The following is a 19,671-nucleotide window of genomic DNA, read 5'->3' on the forward strand; positions in this document are numbered from 1 at the left end:
ATCGGCCCGCTACCCCTTCCAATGGCTATCGTTACTGCTTGACGGTCATCGACCGATTCAGCAGATGGCCAGCAGTATTTCCAGTGACCGAAATCACGTCTGAAGGGGTGGCACTTGCACTCCTGCACGGGTGGATCCCACGTTACGGTGTGCCGGTAAGGATCACGACCGACCAAGGAAGCTAGTTCGAGCCCGGCCTTTTTAAAGAGCTGTCGCGCATCCTAGGCGTAAAATTGAGCAGGACTACACCATATCACCTGCAGTCAAATGGTATCACGAGCGCTTTCTTCGCACACTAAAAGCAGCATTGAAATGTCTTAACGCCGTCACAACACCGTCAACCGCATCCCCATCGACTTGCTTGGACTGTGAGCGACACTCAGAACAGACATCAACGCATCGCCCGCCGAAATGCAGCCAACATCGGCGACAACGCGAGGAGGACGGCTTGTGCAGCTACCGGCTCGTTTCCCAAATTAGTTGTCAACTTCCTGGTCCAGCAATCAGCCTTGCTGATTACTGGGGGGAGTAATGTGGGGACTACCGTATGAGTTCCAACCAAGTGTCAGCGACTGTCGGGGAATGCCAAGCAGCTGATCCTGCGCAGGCTTCACCGTGAATGGCACTTCTCGATAGAAAAAGCTTGATCACGAGATCCCATCTCTGGTTCCTTCTCTTCTTAACCAACGGCGACGAAAGTAACAACTCAGGAACGTTACCAAACATTGTAACAAAATGCAATAAAACAAAAATACATTAAAATGGAACTAATAAAAAATAATATAAATTAAAAAGACAAAATTCAACTAAGAAAAACATGGATAATTAGAAAGGAACCAATCAAAAAAATTATAAAGAAGGAAGGAAAAGCTGAAGGGCATTCGCTCGCCAAACTCAAATCTACAGCAATTAAATAAACTTAAGAAGGACGGAATGGCTGAAGGGAATTCCCTCGCTAGAATCAACACAACAACAATCAAATAAACTAAAGAAGAGGGACTAAGCGAAGAAACTGAAAAACAGTAAGAATTAAGGACAATTATAATTTAAGGATTAAAAAGATAATCTTTATAATACACCCTGGAAAATTTTGACGATTTATTAAACTAGAAGAATTTTTTAGTTGGAGGGAAACAGCAGAGAACGTCATGAGCCAATACACTCGAAAAAGAAAGCGATATTTAGCAGCATTATCAATATTAAGGAATAAGGTAAAGGAAAAAGCCATTGATGCTGTAACCATTCACGGAACAGTATTGAACTTTGATGCCATTCTGGCCAGGCTAGATTTAGTTTTTAGCGATAGGAGACCACTAAACATAATTGAACAAAAACTAAGTATTCTTACCCAGAGCAAACAAACTGTTATGGAGTGTTACGACAGAGTGTACAGAAAACTTACAGTAGGATTACCCCACTTGAAGAGAATAGATAACAAAATCAAAAAAAAAAAGAAAATATAGGTTTTAATTAATACAGGAGCAACATCCTGTTACATAAAAAAGATAATTTATCTAAATAAAACAGAGCTTCCAATTTGTAAATGAGTTAAAACCTTTAATGAGTTTACTACGCTCATAGAAAAAAATTTCCAAAATTTAGAATTCTCGCCTTTAAATCGGCCAGTCTTTGAATCAATGACAAAAACTTTTTGATTCCAGAAAAAATTGTTTTTAAAAATGGAAATCCTTCCTGATTGTGAACTTTTAAGAAAAGACTTTCTTAAAAATAGGAAAAAGACTTTTTATTGTTTTTTTTTTCGAACGACAACAGCAACAAAAATTGTTAAGTTTTTAAAGGTGAATTTGCCTTTGAGTTCCATAGAGCAATATCCTTCAAAAATAGAAAACCAGCCTTTTAATAACAAATGCTACGCGAAAGAAAAGGAACGGTAAAAAACGAAGTTGGTTGACAGTCGGTTGACTCTGCCGAGCATAACCAAAAAATGTTTTCTTGGCACGTGCCACTAAGTGTAATTTGTGAAGTGCAATGCATGCCACGTTTTTGAAGGGGTTGGAGGGCGAGGCCTTCACAACAAATTTTGAAGGTAAGTATAACAATGCAATGCGTTTACATGTGAACCTATGCAACGCGCGCTATAAAAGACGTTGTATAAAGAAATTTATGTTACGCGTTTGATAGTTTTTAAATAATTTTATTTATTTACTTTTAAGTATTGCATGTTTCAGAACTAAATATCACCGAAAGGGTTTTGGAATGCCTTCAGTGGGATCAAAAAAGCCATAATAAGGAGCTGTTTGGCCAAGCAGTCAATTTTATTTATTTATTATTTAACGAAGAGGCAAAAGGGAAAGGTAAGATAAATGCAATAAATATAAATGGAGATGAGAAACAATTAGGAAACACACAACACATTTTAAAGAAATGTTCTAGCACACATACACGTAAAAAAATTACGTTTTTGTAAATATATATACAAAAACGTGATTTTTTGTATAAAAACATACATATGCGTTTATTTTTGGTGCCAAGTGATCTCGCATTGAGTTACTTGGTTTTTGTTGGTGCTCGAATTTAATTAGCAAGAGTAAATAGAGATTGAAAGTTATATATATTTATATTAATAGATTTAGAAAAATAAAAATGATAAAGTAAAATAATTCATATGCAACTGCATGGCCAAATAAGCAACCGGTGCAGATCTCTGATATGAATATAAATACATATATGCATGTGTGTAAATGCATACATACATAAATGTTTTTGCAAGTGTCGAATGTGTTTTTAAATTGTTTAACATCTTAATTCGCAGAGTTTGTTTCTGTCTTTCTGTCTCTCTCTCGCGCACGCTCCCTTTAACCCTCTCTTCATCCTTCGTTCTCTGTCATTCTTTCTTCCCTCTCCCTTCCACTGTTTACAACAGATCTGTTTTGCCAAATTCTTTTGCCTCTACTTCTGTAAAATTCAGAAGTCGAAGCAGCTGCAAGTAAAACGGAATATGCATTTTTAGGAATTCGATTGCAGTAGATGGTGTTACGTCGGTATATTAGTGCCCAGTCCACAGGACTTGGGCCGAGGGAGTTGCGTCCTGAGTAGGCACGCTGGTTGCCGGCTAAGCTCGCCAGATGGGGTGGGTTCTTTGGAAACCACTCCCTCCCCTACATAACGAGAATAAATTTATCGTGCCTTAGGAAAAATATAGAGATCGTTCAGTTCGTTTTGTCATTTGTCGTCGCTGCCCACAAGCTTCTCAAGTAGCTAGTTCGAGCGCTTGACCGAATTTCGATCGGCAGCGTGTGGCTGTTTTACCCTGCCCCTTCATACGTCCCGTATGCCGATGGATCGCCGCCGGCCACTGCAATGCGATCCCCTATTGTCAATGTTGTCAGTCGAAAGTTATGTCATTTTTCTTAACCCGAGTTTTTCCATTTGCGCCAGCTCCCCCTTTTATAAACGTTTACCAAGACATTATTGAGTTCGGCTTCATATTACAATTTATTAAAAAGATTTTTATTTAAAAAGGTGCACATTTAATTGACAAATATAAGAGTAAATTGGGGTGCCAAATTAATTAAATTGAGAAATATTCGGTATATAGTGTATGTAATATTTGTATTAACGTATAAAAAGAAACATTAAGCATGAATATATATATTTAAGAATAATATTTTGGGCTAATTTATAAAAATGATAATATGAATCTTACAGGACGTTAAAATCTAATGTATGAAGACTATATATATGTATATCTAAATGTTTAAATTGCACAAAGATCTAGGTATATACGCATATGTGTAAATATATATGTAAAAAGTTTGCTTGACAGTAAGTCAAACACAACTCACTTACCCCTTTTTATTTCCATCGACGAGAGCTCTCATTGTGGTATTCTGGGTTTGGAAAATTAATTATACACATATGCATAAATATATTTATATTAGTGCAAATTCTCTTAGCATTATTAATAAGGTGTTGGATTAATTTATATAAAAAAAAATTATGTTAATTGTCATTTCTTGGGCAATTGCGCGATGTTGGTCTCATTTCACAAACAGAGAAAAAAAGTTATTCGCTTTACGGCGCTACGAATTGCGGGTAAGAGAAGAGTGAAAACGGCACTCGCGACGGTTGACGGTAGCACTTCTAGCTGAGGTTTCTTCTGGTGGTTCCAATTACAAATCAAAACTTTGGTCTTTTGCTTGTATTTAATTGCTGGTTTATTATGAATGGGTATTGTTTAATGTTTTGTCGAAATTTGAAATAATCATAATAATGATGTGGTTTTTTATCTTTGCACGGGCTGATATATTAGTGCTGGCTCCTTTCTGGCCAATTGGCGGCGACAGCCATGATTTTCTCCAGCTCGTGTCCGTGGTCCCGACGTCTCTGTACAGATCGCTTGTAGATCCGGAGGAAGCTCAGAATCAACATAAAGATCAAGAGTCCAGTAATGAGGCACAAAACATTGTAGACTTTGGTTATGTCCTCCTTGTGGTCTACAATTTCAACGTTGTTCACCACGTTTGCCGTGTTGTCGGATGCTTTCGAGGTTGTAGATCCCATGATATATAAGTTATATTTCTATCGGGTTCTAAATTCGATCACTCGGATAGGTCCTCCGCGATTACTGTTTTTGCCAGTAGTGGACCTAACGCGGTTCCGCGGTCGTTTCTTGTCTGATTCGCACTTATCTTGGACTCCGACTGCTCGATTCGCAATGATCTTTTTTACTCTGCCTTTGAACCTGAGGTGGGGCTCTTTTATACCGGTGGTTTTGCTTCCGGGTCATCTAAGTGTTCCCACTTAGGTACAGAATTTCCCCTTTTTCGGGCTTACTGTCCCACTTCTGGGTTCTGCTAGGTTTCATATTAATTGCTGCATACACCTATTGTCAGTTGTATTTTCGTATGAATTGCTTACTCTGACCAATTCGTTGCTGGTTACTGTATTGACCAACTTCGGTGTTTCGCCTCCTGCAGTTCACAGTGTCTTCTGTCTCTGGTTACGGTATCTATTTCTTTCTGGTTTTATTTCTTACCCCGCTCCCGTAACACGCTCGAGGGTCGTCGATGCTGATTCAGCATGGAATGCACTCGCAAAAAAAAACTACGAGGAGCGATTGTAATTAGTCCTTTATTGCCCTAACGTGTGGCCTCGACCCATACCCTGGGATTTAGGAGTTTCATGCTCTACCGACTGAGATATCCGGGCTATTATTCATGTTCTTCTAACTCGGTTTTCCCTAAGCCCATCTCCGTACAGGATGGGAAGGTGTTGACTACTTTTTTAAGGGTGCTTTCCTGTTGTTCGGTAAGTTTGTGTGGGGTGTATGCAGTTTCGGGGCGTTCGGGATTCTCTTCTTCGGGCGCTACTGTATCTAACTCCGCAACCTCTAATAGGCGCTTCCCCGGTAAAGGCAACTTAAATTCCTCCCAAAATTCTATTCCGAAATAAAAGTGTTGTTGTAGGGCGGGCACTATTAAAATTCCAATTCTTTTGTTTCGCCTTCCCATTCTACCGGCAGAGTGATCATGCCTGTAACTTGAGTTTTCCCCCCACTGGCCGTTTGTACGTTTTGTCTGGTTAATCTTTGCATCTTATGCTGCCTCCGTTGTAAAAACAGCTCCGCTCCTTTGCCAATGCAGTTGGCACTTGCCCCTGTATCCAATAAGGCTACAATTTCTTCGCCGTCTACTTTTGTCTTGGCAAAAAGACGGTTGTCATTTTTCAGGCTGATGATAGACGCAACTAATTTTCTTTTAAGTTCCCGTGCAGTCTCCAGGGTCTGGTGCAGGTGTCGAAGTTTCTTATTGTTCCGGTTACTCCTTTCGTCTTCTTCCTCTTGTGCCGTATTAAAGATACGGGCGCGAGCCTCCTCGTACTCTGCCTTACGCTGATACCATGTCTTATGAGACGATATCTGTGCGGGGCTTGAGGTCGCCTCTTTTATTGTCTCGGGGTGTCGTTTTTCTGACCGGTCTTCCCCGGCTCTCCGATCAGACTTTTCCGTAAAAAAGAAGAGTGAGTAGAATGATAAGAGTCGTTTTTACCACAATAATGACACTGCGTTGCATGGAACCGGGCTTGGCACCCTGTTCCGTCTACATTTTTACGGTGGCGATAAAAGTCCGCCGGCTTATTGCACGTGTAGCAAAGGTATGTATGAAACGGGGACGTGCATTCCCCTCCGGGTTCCGTTCCCATTGACTCCAAGGTTTTCTTGTCCAAGTTTTGACGAAATGGATTTCCTCTTGCTGGCTTTACCATTCCAGCTCCCTTCGGTGGTCGGTTGCTCTGAAAAGCCTCCACCTGGTAGTCATCGGCTTCATATCCTTCTTCCGATTCATTTATGATTTCGTTAACGTGCCGCGGGCGCGACCTCTTGTCCTTCAACCATTTTTCGACCCGTATTCCTTCCCTCTTAAACTCGGCTAATGTCGATATGCTTGACGCCAACAAAAAGGCTCCCATCTGCGAATTAAGGTTCTCCTTCAATATCTCCACCAGGTTGGATTCTGGAATCTTATTTCTTAGTTTAAACTGCAGATTGTGCATCGCAGAAATATAATCCTCCAAACTCTCGTTATATCCCTGCCGTCGCTCCATTAACTCTTTTATGGTGACATAGTCGTTCTCCGATGTCGAAAAGGCTCTGGTCATCGCTCGGGTTAATGAGTGGTACCCAAAATAATGGTCGTCCGCTTTGTCTTCAAGCATTTGCCAATACCATTTGCTGGCGGAGCCAGTGAGTAAACAGTGAAATTCTCGGAATACCTGTTCATCTGTATACCCATACAGTGCTTTCATGCGATCTACTCGGAAGAGGAAACTTTCTATTGACATCCCTCGGCTGGTCCCATCAAATTTAAGATTCCAATTGTCCAATCTAACGTTCTGGTTCTCTGTTGGTCGGTGCTCAGCTCCCGATATCTCCCATGCACTGTTGTAGTTTCGTCTGCCATAGTCATTCTGATTATGTTGGTCCATGGAATTAAGTTCTGGCGGCGGTGCTGACCCCGAAACCCCTGTTTCGGTGTTAAGTTGACGCTCACCGCGGCTCGACGGTGCCGGCCGAGAAGTGCTGCTTTGTGCAGGCGTGTCTCCGGTTGTTTGTGAATTACTTGATTGTGATTCACTCATTTCTGCCACTTTTGTTTGCAGATTAATTATCTGGGTGTTTAATTCCGTAATCTGGGTTGCGACTGTAGCCCTTAACTCGTTGCCTTGCATGATCAACGCAGACATCATTCGCTCCAGCCTGCTTTCTGACTCCGACTGTCGTGACCGTGCTCCTGTATTGGGTAGCACGCTGGACCTTCCTTGTGGTGGTCCTAAGTAGTAGTTTTCACCCCCTACAGCTCCTGTCGACTCCTCCATGGTGGAACTGTGGTAATCTGCCAGGCTTCCTAAATTATCTAGCTTGCTGCCAAAGCTGACCGACTGTTCCTGTGCCTGTTGATCGCTAGTTGTCACGGTTTGTCTGGCTCTCCAGGCCTGTCTTGCGGCTAAGGTTGAAGCCCTTGCAGTCCTAGTAGGCGGTATTGTCAACGTTACCTTTTTCCTCTTCCCTGCCATTTACTGACCTATCTTCTTATTTCAAGGTTTTGGCTCGTGCCGAAGTAATTAAGTAATAAGTAAACAATAACCAACCTTGATAGTGGCACACGCCTGCCACACTTTTTTTTGTTAAATCAGAAAAATATAAAAATTAAAAATAATTGAGGTAAATCTTCAAATTACCAACTTGAATGACGACGACAAAGACACTTGAGCCAAGACGCGACTCAAAAAAAACGGGACAAATGTGTTTTCGTTCACTTTTTTACGCTGCTTGATTGTTTTTGCATACAACAGCAGTTTTATTTGACAATTGTATTATGAAGAGAATACAGAAATTTTTAAATCGGGTTCGCTGGCATTGGAAGTTGTTTATGGGTCAAGAAACCGTCCGAAATGAAGCCCCCAAGAAGTTATTAAAAGGTCCCTAAATAAGTGAATTTTATGATAGGATTCAACTGGTCTCCACCGGAGACACCAGTTCCATTCATGTCCTTCTGACCTCTTCCCAGGACTACAGCCTCCACCGGAGTGCTGATTCCCCGTAGAAGGAACTGTCCGAAACCCCCTCCCTCCCAGTCGTCGGAATCAGGTAGACTCGCTCACAGACAGACGACTAGAGCTTTATTTGAGACAGACGAAAGAAATTGCCTCCCTGTTTCCTCTCTCTCTGGACTCGAACCTCTCGAGCGACCTGGTTCATGCCTAGTACAAGCGGATAGCGTCGGCCAGAGAGATAGATTCCGTCCTCCCGCCCTTGTATTGTTGGAATCCGTACAGACTCGAACCTCTCGAGCGACCTGGTTCTTGCCTGGTTCAAACGGATAGCGTCGGTTTGTACGGATTTGGTCTGTTCGCCCCCTCCCCCCTCTTGGTCAATCGGTTTCTTCTGGACTCGAACCTCTCGAGCGACCGGGTCCTTGCCTGATTCAAGCGGATAGCGTCGGCCAGAGAAAACCCAAAAAAAAATTTAAGTTTGTTCCCTAAAAATGCTATGTCGGTCTTGCACGTGATTTGATAATATTATATAAGGACTATACAATTTTCAGTTACAACGCATTAAATTTTTCTATTAATAAAACAAAGACAAATGGTTTTACTGGAAATTAAAAAGAGTCACAAAGTCGCACGGCTATTCTGAGACAAAGTTCCGATTGAGAGGCCTTCTCAATTCAGACTGTCGCTGAAGTTGGGGACTTTATATGTACAAAAAAAAACAATTAAATTAACTATACCTGCGGAGAGGAATTTTAGGTGTCGACACAAACTATTTTTGATCTTTGTGCGGAAAAATTGAAAATTATGTATAGCATGTAATTTTTCAGATATGCCCTACATCCGGTATTCCGATTTTTGAAATCGTAACCTTTTAATACGTAAAACAAAAAATCTTCAGATGTTAAAAGTCCTAGCTCTAAGGATGCGAAGAATCCTTTCGTTGGGCGCCAATTCTGTTACGTCGGTATATTAGTGCCCAGTCCACAGGACTTGGGCCGAGGGAGTTGCGTCCTGAGTAGGCACGCTGGTTGCCGGCTAAGCTCGCCAGATGGGGTGGGTTCTTTGGAAACCACTCCCTCCCCTACATAACGAGAATAAATTTATCGTGCCTTAGGAAAAATATAGAGATCGTTCAGTTCGTTTTGTCATTTGTCGTCGCTGCCCACAAGCTTCTCAAGTAGCTAGTTCGAGCGCTTGACCGAATTTCGATCGGCAGCGTGTGGCTGTTTTACCCTGCCCCTTCATACGTCCCGTATGCCGATGGATCGCCGCCGGCCACTGCAATGCGATCCCCTATTGTCAATGTTGTCAGTCGAAAGTTATGTCATTTTTCTTAACCCGAGTTTTTCCATTTGCGCCAGCTCCCCCTTTTATAAACGTTTACCAAGACATTATTGAGTTCGGCTTCATATTACAATTTATTAAAAAGATTTTTATTTAAAAAGGTGCACATTTAATTGACAAATATAAGAGTAAATTGGGGTGCCAAATTAATTAAATTGAGAAATATTCGGTATATAGTGTATGTAATATTTGTATTAACGTATAAAAAGAAACATTAAGCATGAATATATATATTTAAGAATAATATTTTGGGCTAATTTATAAAAATGATAATATGAATCTTACAGGACGTTAAAATCTAATGTATGAAGACTATATATATGTATATCTAAATGTTTAAATTGCACAAAGATCTAGGTATATACGCATATGTGTAAATATATATGTAAAAAGTTTGCTTGACAGTAAGTCAAACACAACTCACTTACCCCTTTTTATTTCCATCGACGAGAGCTCTCATTGTGGTATTCTGGGTTTGGAAAATTAATTATACACATATGCATAAATATATTTATATTAGTGCAAATTCTCTTAGCATTATTAATAAGGTGTTGGATTAATTTATATAAAAAAAAAATTATGTTAATTGTCATTTCACAAACAGAGAAAAAAAGTTATTCGCTTTACGGCGCTACGAATTGCGGGTAAGAGAAGAGTTAAAACGGCACTCGCGACGGTTGACGGTAGCACTTCTAGCTGAGGTTTCTTCTGGTGGTTCCAATTACAAATCAAAACTTTGGTCTTTTGCTTGTATTTAATTGCTGGTTTATTATGAATGGGTATTGTTTAATGTTTTGTCGAAATTTGAAATAATCATAATAATGATGTGGTTTTTTATCTTTGCACGGGCTGATATATTAGTGCTGGCTCCTTTCTGGCCAATTGGCGGCGACAGCCATGATTTTCTCCAGCTCGTGTCCGTGGTCCCGACGTCTCTGTACAGATCGCTTGTAGATCCGGAGGAAGCTCAGAATCAACATAAAGATCAAGAGTCCAGTAATGAGGCACAAAACATTGTAGACTTTGGTTATGTCCTCCTTGTGGTCTACAATTTCAACGTTGTTCACCACGTTTGCCGTGTTGTCGGATGCTTTCGAGGTTGTAGATCCCATGATATATAAGTTATATTTCTATCGGGTTCTAAATTCGATCACTCGGATAGGTCCTCCGCGATTACTGTTTTTGCCAGTAGTGGACCTAACGCGGTTCCGCGGTCGTTTCTTGTCTGATTCGCACTTATCTTGGACTCCGACTGCTCGATTCGCAATGATCTTTTTTACTCTGCCTTTGAACCTGAGGTGGGGCTCTTTTATACCGGTGGTTTTGCTTCCGGGTCATCTAAGTGTTCCCACTTAGGTACAGAATTTCCCCTTTTTCGGGCTTACTGTCCCACTTCTGGGTTCTGCTAGGTTTCATATTAATTGCTGCATACACCTATTGTCAGTTGTATTTTCGTATGAATTGCTTACTCTGACCAATTCGTTGCTGGTTACTGTATTGACCAACTTCGGTGTTTCGCCACCTGCAGTTCACAGTGTCTTCTGTCTCTGGTTACGGTATCTATTTCTTTCTGGTTTTATTTCTTACCCCGCTCCCGTAACAATGGCGAAGCTGCGCGCGACTTTTAAAGCCAGGGGTGCTCAAGCAAGACCAAAACAATTTCGTTGGTTTCTTTTTGGATCGCCAAACTGTTTTTGTCTTCTGTTTGTCTGTAAATGCACTGCCATAAAGCAGTATTGAGCACCCTTGTTTTAAATATACATACATGCGTCACATTTGTGCAAAATACTTTTACTATTACTATTGTATTATATTTGTATTTTTTAGGCACATCATAATGAAAATGAAACAGTAAGTATTACCATTGTATGATTCGGTTTGTATACAAATTTTTGAAATGTATAGGTGGACGTGTCTAAAATTTTGTGAGAGTCAAAGAACTCGAAATACATTTTTAAACATTACTCTAAGGAACGAAAATTGACACTCAAACTAAGAAAGCTTATCGCTGATCAAATAATCGGGTTGTTTGACACAGAAATAAAGGTAAGACAAAATTTAATTTTTTAAATATATTTAATACTGCATTACACCATTATTAATTTGTAGGATACATATTTTATAAAAACATAGGAAAAAACCAGGAGGCTTGTTATACGCAAAGTATGATATTACAACCTAAAAAACAAATTTAAAAGTGTGGGTTTAGCAGAGGTTCAAGATTGGTTGATTGAAACCAAAGAATTTTATCTATTAATATTCGTTTTTCAGATGAATGTGAACCAGCGAAACACTGGCTTCGCTACAATTTTGAGCCCATAAGCGAAGTTCTTGCCAAGTGGAACAGCCTTTACGAAATAAGGCGAACATTTTTGCAATCTTCGGCGACCCTAGACGAAATTTTCCAGGAATACCCAATCCTTCGTCGGTCGTTTGGACACGTTTTGGTGAGAGACACAGTCATATTCGGCTGATAAAAATTAAAATATTTGTATTTTTGCAGGTGGAATCAGACTTCGCTCGCTCATTCCCAGGCAAGGATAAACAACTCGTTGGTAACTGGGGTTATTTTAAAACAAAAATATTCCCAATATTTAAAAACAACATATCGAGAATAAGTTGTTGTGCTCTTTTACAAAAGTCGAATGAGGAGTCAAGTGGTAAGTCCAAATTTATATGTTTATTAATAAAGAAAGAAAACTTGGGCAAGCCGAAAAGTATTTGATCTACATTTTGGCTCTTATGCGTATATTTTCAAAAATAATATGTCGATTTTGCTTTATGAAATTGTTGTCCGATATTAATAAAGCTAAAATCGTTATTATAAAATAGTAAACAATGTCTAGATCTGGAAGTAAATTAATAAAAAAAAAAACAGCAAAGTTTTAACCTAAATTTGTTTGGTTTTTTAATTTTCCTTTTCTTTCAACGGTATAACGCGCTCTTCACTGCGTAGCAAACTTTTGATTGAAATTACAATACCCTCATCAAGGGTATGAACATCTAAAATAAACAATTTTTAAAAAATACAAGCTAGCCATAAATATTTAAAAAATTATAATTAACAAAGTTCCTTAATTTTTTTTTTTTTATGTTAATATTTTTATATAATTTGCTTTTTGTTGCCAGCCCTGTTGGTACCCTCTGCGCGAGGAAGAAAAAGTCAGGGAAGCAGACTCTTTCAGAGCTAATGACAATTACCAAGATTGAAGTCGACGAAGCCTTCAATTTAAGGAAAAGGTGTCAACCAAAAATCTGTTGTATTGGTGATTCTCCGTAAAACTTAACCCAGTTTTTTGTACACGTCTCTACTACGAGCTCAAAAATATTTTGGAATGCATTAATGCATGCTTCCAAATATATCAAGTTCTTAATATTGAATACCCCGAGGAAGCTTCCCTGATATGGACCTTTATGCAACATTATTTTTTTAAGATATTCACAAGAACGATATTAAAACAGGTCGGTATCACAACTTTTAAGCGATCTTAAAAATTAATTACTTACATAGGTATACTTGTATTACAATATTGTCCTGCCATGCAAATCGAATTCAGCATACACTTATAATTTTTACAATTAATTTGCTTATAAACCAAAGAAACATAAAAGATTAACCTAAGAAATCTATACATTACAATGTTATCTTGTCATGTAAATTGAATTCAGCATACACTTAAAATTTTGTACATTTTATTTCTCACTGTTTCATAAGCAAAACAATACAAAAAAGGAAAACAAAAATATTTCAAAATCAAATTAAAAATGGAATTGATTTGCAAGCTTTGCCACAACACATTTTAAAATGAAAATATTTTTTTGCAACATATGCGAGGAAATCATACAAGTTCACTAGATTTCTTCGCTTCGATACCGTGTGATGTTCCTAAGTGCAACTATTTGCGAATTTAAATTCGCTATCAAGGCATGTTAATTCAGAGTATAGCCGTCTGGCAGCAAACGTTCTTATTATTGAACCTTCAGTAGTGCACATAATAACTTGCCCAGGAACGAATATCCAATAAACCATTCCAGCGATGCATTTTCAAGCGAGACAGTTGATGTTGCGCTGCCAATTAGTTTGAACGACTTAACATGCATTACATTTCGAAGAACCTAAAGTTTTTTAAAGCTTTTTGACTAATCTTACTTATATAATAAATCAAAAACTTCAAAAATGTTTGACTTCGAACTTTTAAATATCAGAAAACACGATTGTTTTCAACATGGCCAAGCCGAAATAGGAAATTTTTTTCCGCTTTTTCAAATAAACCAGCAACGCCACGAGAAATTCTTACGTTTATATCATTTTTCCTCTAATGGTGGGAGACCTCATTCCTATTAATGATAGTTAAAAATTTGTTAAAGCTTATTAATGCAATAACGCAAACAGAATATAACAGTACTGACTTAAAAAAATTGAAAGAGCTTGTTATTAATCACAATAAGGAATATCCAAATATATTTAACGACAATCTTAAACCATAACACCACTTTCTACATAATTATTATAAAATTATTGAAGAATCTGGGCAGTTAAAATACTTATGGACTTTTCGCTTTGAAGCGAAACATAAGACCCTAAAAGCATATGCAAAAAATATAACATCCAGAAAAAATTTTATTAAATCTTTATCTATAAAACGTTCTATTCACTATGCAAGTTTCTTACAAAATTTTACTTTTAAAACAATATCAGTAAGCAAAACTAAATCCTTAGTAGTACACTCCCCCTTTAATGAAGAAATAAACTTTTTTTTTCTAAACTTACTAAATGCTGAATGCCTTTCCTACAAAAAAGTGAGAAATGTTTTGTATAAGAAAAATATGACAATATTTTTATTAACACCACGAATAGTTTTTTATGAAATAACAGAAGTATTAAAGGTGGAAAATGAAGTTAGTTTTTTAAGCATAAAATTAAGGACAATATTTGAAAAATATATTGGGGGACACAATTATTAATTTAAGTGATTTAATGCACCACCTATAGATATACATAAGCTGAATAACGTATGTTACATTAAGCCCAAATTTTATTTTTGAAAACTCAATTTAAAAAAATTTTCGATTTAATAGAATTGTGATAATACATATAAGATGTATGTATATACTGATAATAATATTTTGTAAATAAATAAAAAATGTAAGAAAACTAATATTTTCAATGGAGTTCAATTTCTTGTTCCAAGAAAAATTATTTCTCGTATTGAGAAAAAGTATTTTTCGTTTTAAGAAAAATTATACAATATTTTATTTCAAGAAATATTATTTCTCTTTTTGAGAAATATTATTTCTTATTTTAAGAAATATTATTTCTTATTTTATGAAATGTTATTTCCCATTTTGAGAAATACTATTTCTTTTTTTATACCCTTGCAGAGGGTATTATAATTTCAGTCAGAAGTTTGCAACGCAGTTAAGGAGACATCTCCGACCCTATAAAGTATATATATTCTTGATCAGCATCACTAGGAGGGTCGATCTAGCCATGTCCGTCTGTCCGTCTGTCCGTCCGTTTCTACGCAAACTAGTCTCTCAGTTTTAAAGCTATCTGCATGAAACTTTCCCAAAAGTTGTCTTTCTATTGCAGGTAGTATATAAGTCGGAACGAGCGGGATAGGACGACTATATCATACAGCTCCCATAGAAATAATAAAATTATATAAAATAACTACCTAATAATTGAGCTGCAAATCATCATTGCTTCAATGTTTTTAGACATATACGCAAGTAAATCATAATATTAATGTTTTCAAAAATATTTAATTCTTGTAATAGCTGCAAGGGTATATAAACTTCGGCTTGCCGAAGTTTGCTTCCTTTCTTGTTTAGAAATAGTTTTTCTCGTTTAAAGAAATATTGTTTCTCCTTTTGAGAAATATTATTTAATTTTTTTAATAAATTTTATTTCTTATTTTGAGAAACACTATTTCTATTATTAAGAAATAATATTTTTTGCTTTAAGAACTGCATTTCTTGTTTAGGGAAAGGAATTACCATAAATTTAAGAAAGAAATTTTCTTCTAATGAAGGCGACTCGCCTTGGCGAAAATTTAAAGGCGATATTACTAGATTTTAAGAACAAATTTCTATGAGAGCATAATTAAATATTATCATATGATAACCAAATTTAATTTAATAAAAGTTTTTTACGAAATATAAGGATTAGAATCCAACCTACTTATAGGTTTTAATCTTTTTAATAAAATAGGAGCTGTCATTAAAATTCAAAAAGGAACTTTTAATTGTAACGGCAAAGAAGAAAAATTATTTTATGATGAAGATAATTCAATAAATCAATTATCATTAACTAGGAAAATATATCCTTCCATTAAAAGAGTATATTATAAAAAATTACTTTGATGAGCAAAAAAGAATTAAAACACAATATGTAATGGTTGAAAAAAGTTTATTTAGCTTGGGATCACAGAATCCTGAGCACGCCGAGGTAGAAATATTCGTCAACAAAAAATTAAAAAGTTTGGGATCTAAAAATCCTATACACACCAAGTTAGAATTATCCGTAAAAAAATTTAAAAGTTTGGGATCTAAAAATCTTGTTCCGTCAACAAAAAATTCAAAAGCTTGGGATTGAAAAATCCCAAATGCGCGGACGTTGATTCATCCGTCATCAAAAAAGAAAATAACTTGGAACCAAAGAACATTAAAATGTTTAATTCAAATCAAGTTGAAGATTTGGAGAAAAAAATAATTGACATAATTCAAGAATAACATTCTAAAATAAACTTTGTATCGACCCTGTTTCGGGAAGCGGTATAGCTCGCCGTGGCTAGGCCTCGAGACATAAATTTATTTCCTCTTCGGATCAATTTACTTCCTTTCCCCAAAAAAATAAAACAAATCGAACGCTACAGAGTATGGTTACATTTGATAATACGTTTGGTTAGGGCTACGTTTATAATTATAATTATCTCGGCGCTATGGGAGGGCCGAGTGTGGTACTGCATAATGGGTTGATGTCGGCACTGTTAAAGGGCCGTGGGTAGCACTGCTTGCTGAATTGATGTCGGCGCTGCGGAAGAGCCGAGTGCAGAATTGCTTTCTGAGTGATACCGACGCTGAAACGAACTACATGGATTTTTCTAGTGGGATTTGGGAGGAAAGGGCATCTTTAGTTTCGGGTCGGGAGCCGGGTATTCCTTTTTGTTGATATTTCCTCGAGAATCATTTAAGAGCTTGGTGGTCAGTGATGATGACGAAGTTATATCCCTCCAGGTACATCCTTATTTTCTGGATGCCCCAGGCTCTCTTTTTCGGTCCGAGTATTTTTGTTCTGTCTTTGTAAGTTTCCGACTGGCGTATGAAACAACGTGTTCGCCGTTTCAATCCTTGGGTTAGTACTGCTCCTAGTCCGCAGTTACTGGCGTCCGTCTGAAGTGTATTTAGGTTCTTCCAAAATCAAGGCAGGTCAGGACCAGTGCTTCCGTTAGGGTTTTCTTCAAGTTTTGGGTTGTCTCCTCGGTCCATTTAAACTTGTGAACGTGAAGTTAGGAACGAATTTTCTGTACCAGGAGGCTGCCCCTAGGAAGCTGTGTACCTGCTTCGTTGTCTGTGGATTTAGCATATTGAGGATCGCGGCTATCTTTTCCGGATCGGTGTGTATGTATCTTGCGCTGTTTCCGTTTTGTGCGTCCGAAGACCTCGGACCTGTCATCCTGGTATGCGAACGGGAGTGGTTCCATCTCTGTTCCGATGACTGAGTCTAGAGCTCTTTGGAAAGTAGCTGAAACTGTGTGTATTCCGAAAGGCTTTACTTTCCACTGAAACAGTCCAAGTCCTGGTACAGTAAAAGCAGTGTACTGTTTTCTAACTTCGTCCATCGGTATCTGCCAGTAGCCACTTTTTAGGTCTAGTGTGCTTATATATTTTGGCTAGCGGAGTTGGTTCCGTATGTGAACCATTCGGGGTACCGGGTACGCGTCTCGCTCAGAGTGCTCGTTCAGCTGCCTATAGTCTACGCACAGTCTCCATTCTTTATTTTTCTTCTCCACTATTACCACTGGCGAGCCGTAGGCGAAGTGCGAGTTCGTCAACTTGTTTATTTAGTATTGATTGATTTGCGGTCGTGCTTCATGAAGATTTTGTGGCTTGCAATGCGACTAACTCCCTTGATTTGGCTTATCATCTCAAACTCCCTTTTGAGGGTCCCTTGGATCTGTTTCTATCTGTTTCTCGTGGTCCGATGCCGTGTCTCTTGTGTTTTTTTCTCCTGCATTGGTTCCTCTTGTTCTTTTTAATTCTCGCTGTGATGCCTCCGCATTCTAATGTGGGTTTGCATTGTTCTATTTCCAAGAGTAGGTCTCCGATCACGTCGTCGAGGACTAGTAGTGTTGTTGTGCTTTTTTGTTTCCCGAATTGTATTGGTACTTTTAGTGCCTCTGTGACTGTCCGCTTTGTTCCGTCTGCAAGTCTTATGGCTTCGGTTACTCGCATTCTTTTTCCATGTCTGGCTATTCTGTTGTTTGTTGTGTTCTTTGTTGTGCTGTGTGCTCATGTGATTGGAGAGCCTCGAATTCCTCGGATAGTCGGAGGTATTCTGCTAGTGTTTGACATTCTCCGCGTTTATCATACCGTTTGAACTCCACGAGACTGTTTCGGTACACCTTCTCCAGCTTTTTTTCCATGATTTTCCGGAGTTCTCGCGCATGTTCCTTTGCCGGCTCATCCTCGCCCTGGTGCCTATTTATGATGCTTTCCATAGCTTTCCCCTCATGGTCCGCTGGCCTGTAGTACTCTAGAAATTAAATTCGAAAGGTGTCAGTTATCCCACTAATGCCTTTCGGTTGATTTCTGCTCTGTTCTGTTTCTGGTGTTCCTTTAGATGCTGGAGTTGGGCTTCTTGCGTGTTTCAGAGACAGCTGAAGAATTTTCCCTCGCTGTGGTTGCCATTCTTTATAAACTCTGACATTTGTCTTCGCATGTCCTCGCATCAGGTAGGTTTTATTGGTGTGCTAAGTTAACTTGTCTGCCATTGTGTTATTTTGGGTTGTGTTGAGGGAGAGGGTAAACGATCACGACCGGGCCTGGGCTAATTTCTAAGAAACCAAGCCGGGGCGTCTGTGATCCTCACCAGGTCCAAGAGCCGAATTATGAAACCGATCTCTTAAGTATTATCCGGGTATTCCTCCTTGTTGATGTTTCCTCGGGAGTCGTCGGAACGCAACTGACTGGCCTGATCGGACGATGACGATAATCCCGCTTTGAATAATAGGGTCGTTGGGCGATCATTATCGGCGACCGATAACTCCGTCGAATAAGTGTGACCGGGTGTTGTTGGCTTTGGGCGCGCCTTTGAATAATTTTCCAAAATAAAAGATCAGTATTTGGAATGTTTCCATGTTTGGTTTTAATGTAAATGTTTGGGTATGAGTTTTTAGAGTTGTTGTGACGGTGGGCCTACGCAGCGGGTTCTGCTGGAAACCCAAGTCAAGCCTTTTGCGAGAAGGATTTGGGTGGACAGAGAGTTTTTCATTGTAGGTCGCTTTTTGTTTGTCTATTTCGTATTTTAATGCAAGAATGCCGAGGTCCCTGTGGGTGTTTTGGTTGCGAAAATTCCATGGTGCCCCAGTGATAGTTCTCAGGATTTTTGATTGAGCACGCTGCATGATGTCTATATTGCTGCTGCTCGCGTTCTCTCAAAGCGGGGAGCCATATGTATAGATGGGCTTGAGAGTGGAATTGTACAGCAGGACCTTGTAGTCCAGACGCAAGGGGATCGAGCGTTTAAGATCCAGTGAAAGCTGCTGGCTTTTAGTTTTAAATGTAGTTTCTTGCATTCGATGTGTCTTCTCCGGGTTAGTCGTCTGTCTAGGTGAACGCCGAGATACGTTTCTTCGTTGACTTGGGGAATATACGTACTATTCAATGATAGTGGAGGGCAAGTTTGCCTGTTCAGAGTAAACGCAATATGTTTGCATTTTTGTTCATTTATTTTAATACGCCAGGTGATTGGCTAGTTCTGTTGATGCTCGGTTTGGGCACCTAGACCGACTTAGGCTTGCAGTGTCGTCAGCGAACGTAGATGCTGTTCGCTGCTCGTTGTATATAGGACGAACAGAGTAGGTCCATGTGCGCTTCCTTGCGGGACTCTAGCTTCGATAATGTAGTCGTCAGATGTTGTTGAGTTGCACCTTACTGCGAAGACTCTTTTGTAAAGATACGACTCAAGTAGCTTATGAGTGTATGTGGGCAAGTTTTTTTTTATTTTATACATGAGGCCATCGAGCCAGACTCGATCGAAAGCTTGAGATACATCGAGGAATATTGCGCTGCAGTATTCCCGATGCT

The 19,671-nt window shown here is 38.8% G+C and overlaps 1 long non-coding RNA gene across 1 annotated transcript; it reads left to right on the forward strand.

Moving 5' to 3' along the window:
* The first annotated feature begins 2,890 nt into the window (after positions 1-2,890).
* On the forward strand, positions 2,891-11,986 carry LOC128264002 (uncharacterized). The gene is made up of 4 exons (XR_008268624.1): positions 2,891-2,947; positions 11,188-11,211; positions 11,632-11,807; positions 11,864-11,986. It is a non-coding gene; the product is annotated as an uncharacterized LOC128264002 (long non-coding RNA).
* Positions 11,987-19,671: the final 7,685 nt, after the last annotated feature.

The sequence above is a fragment of the Drosophila gunungcola genome, unplaced genomic scaffold (assembly GCF_025200985.1).
Source record: "Drosophila gunungcola strain Sukarami unplaced genomic scaffold, Dgunungcola_SK_2 000042F, whole genome shotgun sequence".
Taxonomy (NCBI): Eukaryota; Metazoa; Arthropoda; class Insecta; order Diptera; family Drosophilidae; genus Drosophila; species Drosophila gunungcola.